Here is a 14,227-nt window from a genome sequence, read left to right on the forward strand (position 1 = left end):
CTTCTGTTCTAAATTATTTACTTTCTAGTTCCTTCTTTTAGAACTCTTATAATTCCATTAAAAAAAAACCTCTTGATTTATATCTTCCAGTTACTCTTGTTGTCTTGACATGGTCAAGCCATTTTTTCCCCTCTAAGTTGTTCTGGTTTGGACTTTAGCTAATCTTGACCTATGCTATTTCTTCATGCTGTTCATTATCTCCCATTTACTCATATCCCCAATCTCAGTTCCGGATTTGAGTTGTGACATGGCCAGGTTCTTCTCTCTCCCACACTCTGGTATGATGATAATGATCGGGGCCTATTTGGTCTTGACCTGGATTTTCTGGGTTTCTGCCTCTGGCTTCTGATGTGTTTATGCTTTTTTGTCGTTCAGTTATTTTTCAGTCATGTCTGACTCTTGGTGACCCCATTTGGGGTTTTCTTGGCAAAGCTACTGGAGTGGTTTGCTATTGCCTTCTCTGGTTCATTTTACAGATGAGGAAATTGAGACAAAGTTAAGTGACTTGCCCAGGGTCACACAGCTAATTAGTATCTGAAGCCAAATTTGAACTCAGGTCTTCCTGACTCCAGTCCTAGCACTCTATTCACTGCCCCACTTAGCTGCCACTGTCTTTATGTTTAGAGGGCTGGCGAGCTTCAGTGTTCCCCAGCAAGAGTCTTTCTTTGGGCTCCTATTTCCCCCACACATCCCGTGGGGGCCTCCCTTGTACAGGTTCTGCTGTGGGTTTCTGGTCTGTTCACCTGAGCTCCTGCTGGCTTTCCTGGAGGGATGCCACATTCAGAATTTGTAGCGTTTGGTAATATTTTCATGCAGGCCTGGCCTGGATGAAGGAGCCTACTACTGTTTCCTTTTAATCATTATTTGATCTGATGCCTTATTTATGTCATTTTTTTTAAGAGGCACTCAGGGTTAAGTGGCATATTGAGAGTCACACAGCTAGTAAGTGTCTGAGGCTGCATTTGAACTCAGGTCCTCTTGACACCAGGGCCAGTGCTCTATCCACTGTGCCACCTTGCTGCCTTGCCTTTCTTAGACTCTTGCTGGAGTATACGGGGGAGGGCCGAGCTTTTCTATGGCCTTCCCCATCACCATCTTATTCAGAAATCTTTCAACAGTCATTTTATTAAATGCCTACTATGTGTCAGGCACTGTGCAAGGTGCCGGAGCTAGAGACAAAAGAGAAACACAAAGTCCCTGCCTTCAAGTTACTTACATTCTATCGAGGGAGAGAACATCTACATCTACAGTTACACACAGGATAGATACAAGTTGGTGGGGTGGGGGCGTGTTATCATGTGGGAGAGTCATCAAAGAAACTAGGAATTCTAAGAGGTGAAGGTAAGAAAGGCATGCTTTCTAAGACTATAGAGTATGTGAAGAGGACTTATGTGTGGTGAGGCTGGAGAGGGAGGTTAGGACCAGATTGTGAAGACCTCTAAATGCCAAGCAGTGATCCTATACTCCACCCTATCAGTAATAAGGAGCCCCTGGAACTTCTTGAGCAGGGGAGTGACTTGGTCACTTTGGCAGCTGCATCATTATGGTTTTTGTTGCCGATCAAGCTTCTTTTCTCTTGAGCCAGAGAAAAGCCCGTGTTCCTAAGGGCCTCCTAGAATGAGGGAGCTGAGAGGGGGGTCACGCTGGGGGGCAGCAGTGGCTGGCCTTGTCGCAGCAGGAACAGTCTAGAGCTGCCAGCAGTAGGGGCTCTGCAGAGCAGGCAGGTGGCAGTCAGTGCCCAGGTCTTAGGGAGTCTGCTCCGTGGCAGGTCTGGCCTGGGCTCACTGCCCTGCCTGGCAGGAGCAGCACTTATCTAGGTATTTTTAGAAGGTGCAGGAATTCTGCAACCCCACTGGAAAATGCCTGCTTCCATGCCGGGGCTGGATTCTCATTTAAGCGATGACGTGGCTGAGGGGTTTCAGTCTCGCCAGGTTTTGAGATTCAGGGGTGGAGAGGGTGGAGATGCAAGCTCATTTTTTTCTTTTTTCTTAAAATTGAGTCATTTTTTTCCTCCGTTTTCTTTCCTCAAAAGCTCCTTCAGTCTAACATGCTCCAAGAAGGCTGCAAGGTGTCTCCTTCCAGCCTCCCCTCCCTTCTCTGCTCCACCTGGACTTTGCAGGTAAGTCAGCTCTGTGATGCCCTGCTGGGAGTCAGGCCCCTCGGGCTCCTCAAAGTCACCTGCAAGTGTTTCCCAAGCACTGGAGAAAGTAGCTCGATGGAGATGGAGCTCCTTACACCAAGACTTCAGGGATGGGAATGGGAGCCCCCTTCCTCTCTCCACCCTGCCTACTCATTCAGACCTTAGCTGGGGAGGGACAGAGAAGCAGAAGGAAATGTAGGGAGAGACGTGAGAGGCATCTGAGAAAGGAGATATTGTAAGGGCTCAAGAGGCAGAGGTCCTGGATTCAAATTCTGCCTCTGGCAATTACTAGCTGTGTGACTTTAGGCAAGTCACTGAACCGTTGAATTTCAGTTTCTTCCTCTATAAAAGAAGGTGGGAAAAGGTGGCCCTTGGAGGACCCTAAAGCTCATCTCTAGAGAGAGGGATTTTATTTTTTGTCCCCTCAGGAAAAAAAAAAAGGTCCTCCTGGTATATTTCATGACCCAGGTGAGGAGTCAGAGGGTCCTGGGTTCAAATCCCATCGATGACACTTGACTAATGGGGTATATATGTGAGTGAATGTGTGTGAGTGCGTGAGTGTGTGCGTGCGTGCGTGCATGCATGTGTGTGTGTGTGTGTGTTCTGTTCTTGGGCAAGTCACATCACCTGTCTGAAATTGTTCCTTCACCTGTAATATAGAAGCAAAAGGCAATGTGGCTCAATGCTTAGAGAAATCTTAGAGTCAGGAAGACCCAGGTTCTAGTTTTGCCTCTGGGCCATCCTGGCTGTGTGACCCTGGATAAGTCACTTAACCCCTCAACGCTTCTGGCAAGCCTCTGAGACTAGAAGTTGGAAAGCAGGTGTTTTTGCATTCATTCTCTTTATTTTAACTCTGTGTGGACTCATAGATGTACTTATCTCCCTGGTTAGACTCTCTCCTTGAGAGCAGATACTGATTCATTATTTCTATTCATATTCCTAGTTCCTTGAATTGTGCCTGGCACGTAGTAGGCACTTAAATGATTGACCTGCATTAGTTGAGCAAATTTCCTCATTGGGAAATCACAGGTCTAGTCCCTTGAAAAGTGGAAGGAAATAAGCATTTATGAAGTGCCTACTATGTGCCAGACACTGTGCTAAGCACTTTTTAAAAAAGCAAACATTATCTCATTTGAACCTCACAACATGACAAGGTACTATTATCATTATTAGTCCCATTCTGCAGGTGAGGAAACCAAGGCATTCAGAGGTTAACTGACTTGCCCAAAGTCACACAGCCAGTAAGGGTCTGAGGCTGGATTTGAACTCAGATCTTCCTGACTTGAGGCTTGGAGTCAACAGGTGCCTAGGAGATAAATGGGGATATTAATTTCTGTATTACTGACTTCCCTGGGTTGTTGTGAGATAATGAGGTGACAGGGAGGAAGATAAAGTGCTTTGAAAAGTCAGTGCTTTTTCTGATGATCTTGTTGCCCTTTTCCTTCCTTGGGAGGAAGCTGAGAAGGGTATAGTAGCCAGGTGACCTCACTCACGTGTTGTTCTGACTCCAGAGAAAACCCCCAGGATGTGCCCTGGGAGCAATTGGGCAAGGCCTGTATCCTGGCCAAGTGTTTCTGGGTCCTACCCTCTGGGCTCAAAGTACCCTTTCCTCTCCCCTTCCCCCAACGGAATCCTTTATTTTAACTTATTGACCTGTTCAACAGATACACAAAAAGGAGAATATGGCATGAACACAGGACCTTGCAAAAAATCCAGGATTTGGTCCTTGTTGGGGGACTCTGTCTTCCAACACAGATTGCGATCAGTCTTTGACTAATTATTGTCAGGAGCATAGATCTAGAGTTCAAAGGAACCCTAGAGGTCAACCCCTCCTTTTGCAGATGAGGCAAGTGAGATTCCAAAAGGCTGAATGACTATAAAAGTCATGTAGGTATTAAGGAAACCTGGAATTCGAACACAGGTCCTCTGACTCCACATCCCATACTATCCCCACTGGACTACACTGCATAGGTCCTCTGCTTAGGACCAACTAATCTTTCTTCCCTCTTTGACCTTCACAGAGCTTGGCATATAGTAGGCATTTAATAAATGTTTGTTGAATGACTGCTGTGAGGCTTGCTTTTGATAGAGTCATCAATCAATCATTCGGCAAGCTTTTATTCATTACCTACCACATGTCAGGCACTGTGCTGGGCAATGGGGGATACAAAAGACAGGAATGAAATAATGCCTGCCCTCTAGGATCTTACATTCTAAGGGATAAGGCAATTAAGCTACTTAACCTCCCTGGGCCTCAGTTTCCTCATCTGTAAAATGGATTCAACTCAATAAATATTTATTAAGCTGCTCCACTATCTAAGAAAGAAGACTACTCATCTGATATTTATGGATAATTCATAACTTCACTTAGTCTGTGTTCTACCATCCAGTTCTTCCATATGTCTAGCCAAATTCTCCATAGCTATCATTTAATTCTACCACCACTCCTTCCTTCTCATCAATCCTTTGAAGAGATGGGCAACAATTTGTGTCCAAACTTCTTTCTCCCTTCTCCCCTACAATGGCCTTGGGAAGCTTGGAGGACTGGAAGAAACCTCAGAGGCTATCTCTAACCTTCTTATTTTATGTATGAAGGAAGTGAGGCCAAGGCAAGTCAAAGCTGGAAGGTACCTTGGAACATAGGATGTCAGATATAGTAGGACCCTTTGAACATAGAAAGTCAGAGCTGAGAAAAGCCTTTGTACCTAGAATGTTAAAACTGGGAAGAGCCTTAAAAACTGTCCAATAACTTCCCTCATTTTGTACAGGAGGAAACTGAAATGCCTTGGGATTCTTTCCATTTGTTGATTTCTTATAACCCCCATTCAATTATTAAATAATCATTGGTTGATGGATGATCCCTGCCTGGAGGCATTGAACTGGACCAGATAACCTTTGTGGGTTCTTTCTAGATGTCAAATTTGGGTACAAGTGATACAGTGAGACACACACATACTCGTGACATCTCCCTATTGCTTGGACTCCCAGAGCTAGTTTGGTCTTTGGATCATGGAGGCTGGAGCCAGGAGCCTCTGTGTACAGGGAATGATGTAATGTTTAATTGGGAAACATGGCCCCATTCTTACTCTGGCTGATCATTTAAGGAAAGGAGAGGGGCCAACCCCAGGTGGGCTCAAACTTGGATTCCTTCCTCCTCTTCTCCAGGGATACGTGCCCCCCAGTGTCTATCCTACCTCTCCCACCAAAAGTAAATTCATTATGGATGTCCCAAGAAGGGAACTGTTTTGCTAGCAAGTTTAATATTAAGTGAATCTAAAGATCCTAGAGCAGGAATCTGTGGATTAGTTATTCAAGGACCATAAGGAACTCTTATCAGCCAGAGGACAACCTATAGCTGGAATTGTACTCTGAGAACCAGAGCCATTCAGAAGAGGCCTCCAGTGTAATTAAAATGTTCTTTCTGAACTCCCTTCCTTGTCTAGGCCCTGACCTTAGCCTAGGCCTACTTGGAGGAGACTCCAGGGACCCAACACAAGGCGTCCAGCTGTGCGTTGTAAAACTTCTTCCCTGGGGAGGCTGAGGATGTCCAGAAGAGGCAATGTTCTGTTCAGGGCATTTCTGCAGCCGCTTGGGTCCAGTATTTGGGTCTCCCAGCACACCGTAACAGACTTGAGCTTTTGTTTTCCTGAGGTTTCTGGCAGAAGATTTGGAGCCTGGGGAATGGGAGGAGGATGGTAATGGAAGAGTGTGAGAGACCCAGCTCTTTTCAATTGTGACCTAGAGACTTGCCTTGTGTTCAGGGTACCTTGGATTTGTCTGAGATGCTGACAGATATCCCTTATAACACCTTTGCTACATTTCCTTCTTCCTGAGAGTGCTCAGCAGGCACCTAAGAGGCCATCTTGATTCCCCAAATGCCCTGCTCTGGGGTGGTGGGTGCTTATGGTATTAAATCAACCAACCAGCACTGGTTAAGCTCTTGCTGTGAAACAAGCATTGTAGTACATGCTGAGGATACTAGACAAAGAATTAACCAGTCTCTGGCTTCAAGGGTCTTACATTTTACTGGAGGGATGTAACATATGCAAAGAGGTAAATACAAAGTGTATACATAATAGATACAAAGTAATTTCTTGCAGTAGATGGGAGAAGCACTAGCCCTTAGGGGCATCAGTTAAGGCTTCATGCATACAGTGATATTTGTGAGGTGGAGGTAAGGAGACAATGCAGTCTAGGCATTGGATGCAGCCAAGGCCAGGTCATGGACTCAGCAGATGGAAAATCTTGTGTAAGGAATGAATGAATGAATGAAAAACATGTTTTAAGGCTGAATATGTTCAGAAGAGGCAATGTTCTGTTCAGGGTGGGTCTGCAGCTGCCTGGGTCCACTATATGAGTCTTGCACATGCAAGACATAGTGCTAAGGAACAGTCAGTATGTTAGTTTGGCTGGCATAGGAAGGGGAGTAATGTTTAATAGGCCAGAAAAGGTAGACTTGTACTGGATCATAAAGGGCTTTCAATGCCAAAACAGAGGAGTTTGTACTTGGAACTTTTTGAGCTGAGGAATGAGATGGGCAGATCTGCACTGTAGGAATAACAGGAGAATAGATTAGAAAAGGGAGAGATTTGAGGTGGGGCAACAAATTACGAGTCTAAGCAAGAGAGGTGATGACAGCCTAGGAGATTAGAATCAATGAAACTTGGTAACTGATTGGATCTGAGGGGGGAATGAGAGAGGAATGGAGGTTGTGAAACTCGGCAATTAGAAAAATGGGGGTACCCTTTACAGCAATAGGGAAATTAAGAGGAGGGGTGAGAAAGATCATGAGTTCTTTTCAGGGGCTGAGTTTGAGATGCTTTTAAGCCATCCAACAGGAAATGTCAAATAGGCAATTGGTGGTATGGCACTTGAGCTCAGGAATGGGACTAGGGCAGAATATTAAGTTCTAGGAGTCATCTGCCAAGAGATGATACTTGGACCCATGAGAGCTGATGAGGCCAGTGAGAATGAAGAGAGAAAAGGACTAAAGGGGAAATCCACAACTAAGGGAGAGGGAAACATGGATCATGGTCACAGAGGATGAGAAGAAGCAGTTAGACAGTAGGAGGAGAACCAAAAATTAGCATTGTCATGAAAACCCAGAGAGGAAAGAAGGAATATTCAGGAAGAAGAAACAGTCCCAACTTGTAGCCCTGATCTCCCCTCTGAGCTGCCTTCTGCATCTCCAACTGTTTGCTATATATCTGGTTAAGGTGTAATTCTGGTAGTCTTTTATAAATTCTCTCTGATCTAGAATTTGACTTCTTCTGAAATGACCGACTCTAGACACCCATCTTTTTAAAGCTGGTTTCACAATTCCTAGAGTCATAGTTCTAAATTCCCCCATTTTCCAACACCTCAAATTGTCAGCAAACTGTGCCTTCAGGCCTCAATAGGTTAAGTGAAGATTTTTTTTCTTGGGATTGGAGGTCATTTCAAAATTCTGGCACTTCTGCATTTGGAAGACACAAGTTGCTGGAGGCTGATTGGAGCTGTATGATCAGGAGTAATGCTTGGAGATCTCTTTGGGGGAAAGGTGAAGGCTTTTAGGGCACAGTTTCAACTACGTGGCTCTTAACTATCTTTCCAAGTCTCAGGTTCCATGATTCTAAAAACTTGATTTCAATTCCTAGTAAGATTCTAGAACATCGTAGAACCTCAGTGTTGTCCAACCCATACCTTGAAGAATATGTGTCATTGCAATGTACCAAAAGTGGTCATTCAGCCTATGTTTGAAGATGGCAAGTGAAGGAAAACCTACTAGCAGACGTCAGAACACATTAATCCAAGCCCCACATTTTACAGATGAAGAAACTGAGGCCCAGGAATGTTAAGTGACTTAGGATCATAGATTTAGATAGGGAAGGGACCTCCGAATCCATTTAGTCCAGTGTCCTCCTTTTTACAAAAGAGGAAATCAAAGCCTACTAGAGACTGCCAATGACTTGTCCAAAGTCACAGAGCTTGGGCATGATTCAAACCAAAGTCCTCTGACTACAAAGCCAGTTCTCTTTTTACCATGCCATACTGTTTTTTTTTGAAGGCCCAGAGGATTCAAATTCCTGCTCTGACATTTACTGCCTTTGTGATCTTGGGAAAGTCACTTTATCTCTTCAAGCCTCAGTTTCCTCATTTGTAAAATGGGTGTGGGTTGGTCTAGGTTATCTCTGATACTTATTACTTGGGTGGCCTTGGGCAAATCACTTGGCCTTGCTGAGCTTCAATTTCCTTAAAGGATGAGATTGAATTAAACGTATTTTGGGGTCCCTTCCATATCTAAATCTATGATCAGATGATCCCAAGTCACTCAAGATTCCTATGCCTCAATTTGCTCATCTGTAAAATGAGAAGTTTCACTAGATCATGGATTCTTAACATTTTTGTAACATGGACCCCTTTGGCATCTGGCAAAGCATATGGACTATTCTCAGATGACTAATTTTACATAATTGAAGGAAATGCTAAATTTCGGTTACAGGGGAGTAAAAATAAAGATGTACTTTTTCCCCCCATTCACATTGACAGACCCTCTGAAACCTATTTGTGGACCTAGGGGTATGCTGGAATCAGCTTAAAATGCATGGATACCTTGGAAATCAGCAAAGGCCATCAGTCAGAACTTGATTTGTTGCTTTGTTGACTGTCTAGACTTAAGAAAATGATGGGTGAAATGCTGATAATATATTTTAAACTCGAAAAAGTGTTGAGAATACAAATTTTTTTTAGAGACCCAGTTGTTAAATATTTATGGCCCTTCCCCACCCCCACCCCCACCATGGATCCCTTGGAGAATGGGGGTGTGGTCTCTGGGCTGCAGGCTGAGAACCCTTGTAGTAGATGGATTCTGAGGTCCCTCCATCATGAAAGGGTTTGTTCTGTAAAACTCATTTTACAAATGAGGAAACAAAAACGCAACAAAGGTTTACAGAACAAACCCTTTTATTAAAGGGATTTGTTCTGTGAAGTTTGGATTGGGCTTCACTTGAGGACCTAGAGGACCACATGTGGCCTCGAGGCTCCAGGTTCCCCACCCCTGGTTGAACTAAATGGATTCAGAGGTCCTTTCTGTCTCTTAATTCTAACTCCTTCCCTCTGTTGATAATCTCCGATTTCTCCCCTCTATATCTGTCTTGTCTCATGTTGTCTCTTCCATTAGACTGTGAGCTACTTGAGAGCAGGGATTGTCTTTTGCCTTTCTCTGTATCTTGGTGGTTAGCACAAAGCTTAATGGCATTTGTTGGCTGAGGAAATCGATGATTCTATGATTTTCAGTTACTTAACCTCCCTGGGCCTCAGTTCCCTCATCTGTAAAATGAATACAATTCAATAAATATTTATTAAGCACTTACTATGTGTCGGGCACTGTGCTAAGCACTGGAGAGACAAGTAAGAAAAAGACAAGTCCCTGCCCTCATGGACCTTACAATCTTATGGGCAACAACACACAAAAGGAAGCTGAAAAGTATAGGAGGGATGGAGGCTCCAGGGAATACCTGGGGTTGGACTAAATGGATTTTGAGGTCCTTTTCATCTCTATATTTATGATCTTATGATTCTAAATAATCTTTTCTTCCTTGGGACTCAGTTTCCCTCTCTGTAAAAGGCCAGGGTTGGTCACCAAAGGATTTCAGGGTCCCTTTATGCTCTACAGCTATGCTCCTAAGATCTCTAAACTTTGACCATCTGCCCCAGGATCCCGGGGTAGAGCATTCCAAGGGGGCAGGACCTGATCCCCGGGGCCGCTGGGTTCAGCCCCTCCCCCCCCCAGCCGCATCCCTCAGCATCTCCTCATCCCCCTCCCTGTTCCCGGCCCACTTGGTCCAGTTAGACTCCAGGCCTGGCCGGCTGCGGCCCCGCCCCCTCCGGCGAGCCAGCCAACCGGCGCCCGCGAATCAGCGCGGCCGAGACATCCCCTGGGGTACGGGGGCGCAGCCAATCAGGGCGTGCCTGTGATTTCCATGGCAGCCAGGGCGGGCGGTAGCGGCGGCGGCGCCAGCTGCGGGCCGGAGTCGCTGCTCTGGCGGCGGCGAGCGCGGAAGGGGTCGTGCGCGCTGCGTCGGCCGGGCTGGGCTGGGCTGCGCCGGGCCGGCGGCGACGGGCCGGGGGCCCCGAGCACGGCGGCGGCTGCGGCTGGCGGAGAGGCGGCGGGCCGAGCGAACGATGCCGATGCCGGCGCCAGGGGGCGGCCGCTGCGCGTCCAGCCCAGGTGAGGGGCAGCAGCCCGGGTCTGCCTGCGTCCCAGCACCCAGCCCCCAGCCCCCAGCCTGGTCCTCCTCCCGTATCTGTGTTCCGGGGTCCCCCTGCCCCTCATCGCCCTCCCTGCCTCTTTGTGTCCCTGCACTGCCCCCCCACCCCAGCCTTGTCTTCATCCCCCATCTGTGCTCCGGGATCTCCCTGCTCCTCATCCTCATCCTTGTTTCTGTGCCCCTGCCCCCCACCCTCAACCTGGTCCTCACCTCCCGACTCCTCTGTGCTGCGGGGTCCCCAGCCCCCGTCCCCATCCCTGTCTCTGCGTCCGTGCACCCCGCCCCCAGCCTGGTCCTCCTCCCGGTTCATTGGTGCGCCACAGTCCCCCTACCCCCTCTCCCCAGCCCAGTCTCTGTCCCTGTACCCCGCTCTCAGCCTTATCTTCCTCCCTCATCTGTGCTCCGGGGTCCCCCTGCCTCCATCCCCATCCCTGTCTCTGTCCCTGCTCCCCAGCCTTCAGCCTTGTCCTGCACATCTCCTCTTCTTCCCCGCTTCTCTGTGCTCCGAGGTCTCCCTGCCCCTCATCACCATCCCCTTCTCTGTCCCTGCACCCCCGCCCCCAGCCTTGTCCTCACCTTCCCATCTATGCTCTGGGGTCCCCCTGCCGCTCATCACCATCCCTGTCTCTGTCCCTGCACCCCCGCCCCCAGCCTTGTCCACTCTCTTCTCCCTTCCCTCCGTCTGTGCTCCGGGGTTCCCCTGCCCCTCATCCCCTTCCTTGCTTCTGCCTGTGCCCCTGAACTTCCACTTTCAGCCCTGTCCTTCCTGTCTCCTCCCCACATTCGTCTGTGCTCCGGGGTTCCCCTGCTCTCTTTCCGACTCCTGTCTCTGCTTCCCTCCCTTCACCCCCCTCCAGCGTTGTCCTCCCTATCTCCTCTTCTGCCCCGCCCCCCACTCTGTGCTCTGGAGTCCCCCTGCCCCTCATCCCAATCCCTAGCCCTGTCCCTTATTTCCTCCCCTATCTGTGCCTGTGGGGCTGTCCCCTATTTCAGACTCTGCTCAGGTCGTCAAGTCACTCATGCTCCTCAAGTCTCGTTTGTGTGGGATTAAATCTGAGCCATGTCTGCCCCTAAACCTGCCTAATATCTAAACCTCCCCTCCTCTCGTCCTCCTTTCCCCTGGCTCCACCTCAGGAGCCACTTGTTCCTTATTCAGATGTAGAGATAGGTCCCTTCTTCACTAGCACCCCTGGTATAGCTGTCCCTCCCCTAGCTGGCTCTTTGGCCTTCTCTGAGTTAACTCCTTCCTGAGCAGCCCCCAGGTTCTTTCCCTCTCCGTGGGTAGATCTGTCTTACTCCACCAGGGCTTTTGTCTTTCATCCTCCCTCACCGTCTGTGCTCCACGTTACCCTCCCTGGTTCTTTGCAGGTTCCCTGCATCTACCCCCACCCCCATCTCTGTACCCTGAATCCTCCAAACCCAGCTCTGTCTGGAAGGCTCCTCTTACCACCCCCCCCCCCCATTCTTGTATATGCCAGGGATTTGCCTGTTATCCGTTTCTACCCCTTGTCTTTGTCCCCTGTCCCTCCTTCTTGCCTCTATATATGGTTCCTTATCACCTTCCTTCTTCTTTCCATCCTGGTCTGTGCCCTGCATCCTTCCCCTTCCACCCCTGGACATGCCAAGTATGTCCTATTTCATCCTAGTCTCTGTCCTATACCCCTCAGGGCAGCCACATTCTTTGCTCCAAGACTCTCCTATCCTGTTCTGCGATCCGTACTCCACTCCCATCTTTAGCTCTGTCCACAATCCCCATGTTCCTTATCTCCCATCTCTGGCCCTCATTTCCATCTTGTGAGGCTGGAGCTTCCCCCAACTTCTCTGTTTCCTGTACCCCGCTTTCCTGGCCTGTGCCTTGTATCTCTCCCCCTCTATTCCTTTGCCCTGCCCTGTGTCCCGCTGGTCGCACATTGCAGGCTCTTCCCAGTTTGTGTCTGGCATCCCTTCTTCCCCCTCAGTCTCTGTCCCCAGATCCCTTTCCCAACCCTCAGGTTTCTTTTCGGGCACTAGGTCCTGACCCCAACCTGTTTCCCCAGTCTCCCTACCATAATTATACCTCCCAACTATGCTCAGCATCCCTGGACTCCCCTTGCCTCATAACTTCAATACCTTCTATTTCCTTCCCCCTCTAACCTACCATCCTAGGCTCTTCATACCCTCACTCCCCTCCTCCACCTCATCCTGCTCCATGGCCTGTAGTCCTTCTCCTCCAACCTAGGCTTCTCTTTCCCATATATTTCTGCCCCTTGACACCTTTCTCATCCCAACCATCATGATCTGCTCCTCCCTTCTGTCCTGCCTCTTGACTTCCTTATACCCTGGGCTGTCCTTATCTTCCCACCACTTGTTTTTTTAGCTCCGTTTCCATCCTAACCAGCCTAGTCACTGTTCCCTATTCCCCACTCTCTATTCCTAGCTTTATTCCACATCCCATTCCACCCCTAGGCTTTGCCCTGTATCTCTCCTATCCTGGCCTAGAGTTATGGTTATCCCTCTTCCTTCACATATCCTGGTCCCTGTCTCTTCCCTTTCCCAGGTTCTGCTCCACATTCCCTGCCCTCCCCCCACCCCCCAGCATCCCCTTCCTTCCTTTCCCAGGCTGGCCTCCCTTCCCCTGTCCCTCTAGTCCCTGACCTTATCCTGGGCTTGGCTCCATATTTCTACCCCATGATTCTAGTCTGTGCCCACCTTCCATTTCTCTGGGCCCTGTCTAGAAACCCCTCTTCTCCCTCCATCCCACCCACATTCTCCTGGCTTCAAGGTTCTGTCTAGCATCTTCCCCATCCCAGCCTGTAACCAGAATCCCACTCCCCCATGCACATTGTTCCTCTCCCATCGTAGACTGTGTCCCAAATCTTATTCTTCTCCCCTCTGCTCTGTATCCCCCCTTCCCTGTCATGACTCTTCTTCTCATCCTCCCTACCCCCTAGTCCTGCTTGCCTTTCCCCCCTTTTCCTCCTTATTGTGTTGGGCATTCCACCCCCTTCATCCAGGAATATGCTCCTAATTCTCTCTCCTGAGTTATCCTTCCATTGTCCCCTCCCACTTTATGCTCTGGCCTGCATCCCTCCCACTCCCATTTTTGCTCCTCACTCCTGGGCAGGATACCTCATCTCTCTGTTACCCTTGGCTCTTGTCTGATGTCTTTCCTTGCCCCTGAATTCTGTCCTTCTCCATACATTCTGGCTCTGCCCTAATCTTCCCCCCTCCCTCCCCAGCCCAGATAGAGGCAGCATTTTCTGATAATGGCCCCATATTTCTCTGCGGCTACCTCTTCTCTCCATCCCTTCAGCTTTCCCCTAAACAGTGCTTTCTTATCTCCAGTGCTGATCTCCACTATTCTATGCCCAGAGGAGCCCCTCTCTTGTCCTCTTCTGCCTCTCATTGGCTTTATTGTTGCTCTTTTAGTCTTCCATCCTTTTTCCAGCCCTTTTCTTTCTTTGGTATTAGGGCTCCTTTTTCTTTCCAGTAATCTTAGTTCTTCACCTTAGATATGCCTCTAATTGTCCTGTCCTATCACATTTGCCCCTTATGTCTAGACATTATTTTGCCTCCAGACTCCTTCCATGGCCTGGTCTGACTTGAGACACGAGTCTTCCTGTTTGCAGCCCAGATTGGTGGTGGTTACAACTGAACATTGAATGTTTTAATAAACGAATGACTCTGAACTAGACAGGAGGACTTGGGAGCCCTTGGTGGTGACCAAAGGGTTAATGTCACAGTTCATTGTTCTGTACTGAGATCTGAGTCTGTGCTGTTGTCTTTGGCCTTGCTATATGTATCTTTTCATGTTTGTTACTCTTCCAGTGGTTGCTACTTTGGAAAGGATGATGGTATA

The 14,227-nt window shown here is 48.3% G+C and overlaps 1 protein-coding gene across 2 annotated transcripts in view; it reads left to right on the forward strand.

Moving 5' to 3' along the window:
* The first annotated feature begins 10,273 nt into the window (after positions 1-10,273).
* The window catches only part of TPST1 (tyrosylprotein sulfotransferase 1), a 118,042-nt gene continuing 114,088 nt past the window's right edge, over positions 10,274-14,227 (forward strand). The window contains exon 1 of one of the 2 annotated variants that reach the window (XM_036765860.1): positions 10,274-10,349. The gene's annotated coding sequence lies outside the window, so the exon portion shown is untranslated. The remainder of the gene's footprint in view (positions 10,350-14,227) is intronic. The other variant, XM_036765861.1, reaches the window with a different exon arrangement.

This window comes from Trichosurus vulpecula, chromosome 7 (genome assembly GCF_011100635.1).
Source record: "Trichosurus vulpecula isolate mTriVul1 chromosome 7, mTriVul1.pri, whole genome shotgun sequence".
Taxonomy (NCBI): Eukaryota; Metazoa; Chordata; class Mammalia; order Diprotodontia; family Phalangeridae; genus Trichosurus; species Trichosurus vulpecula.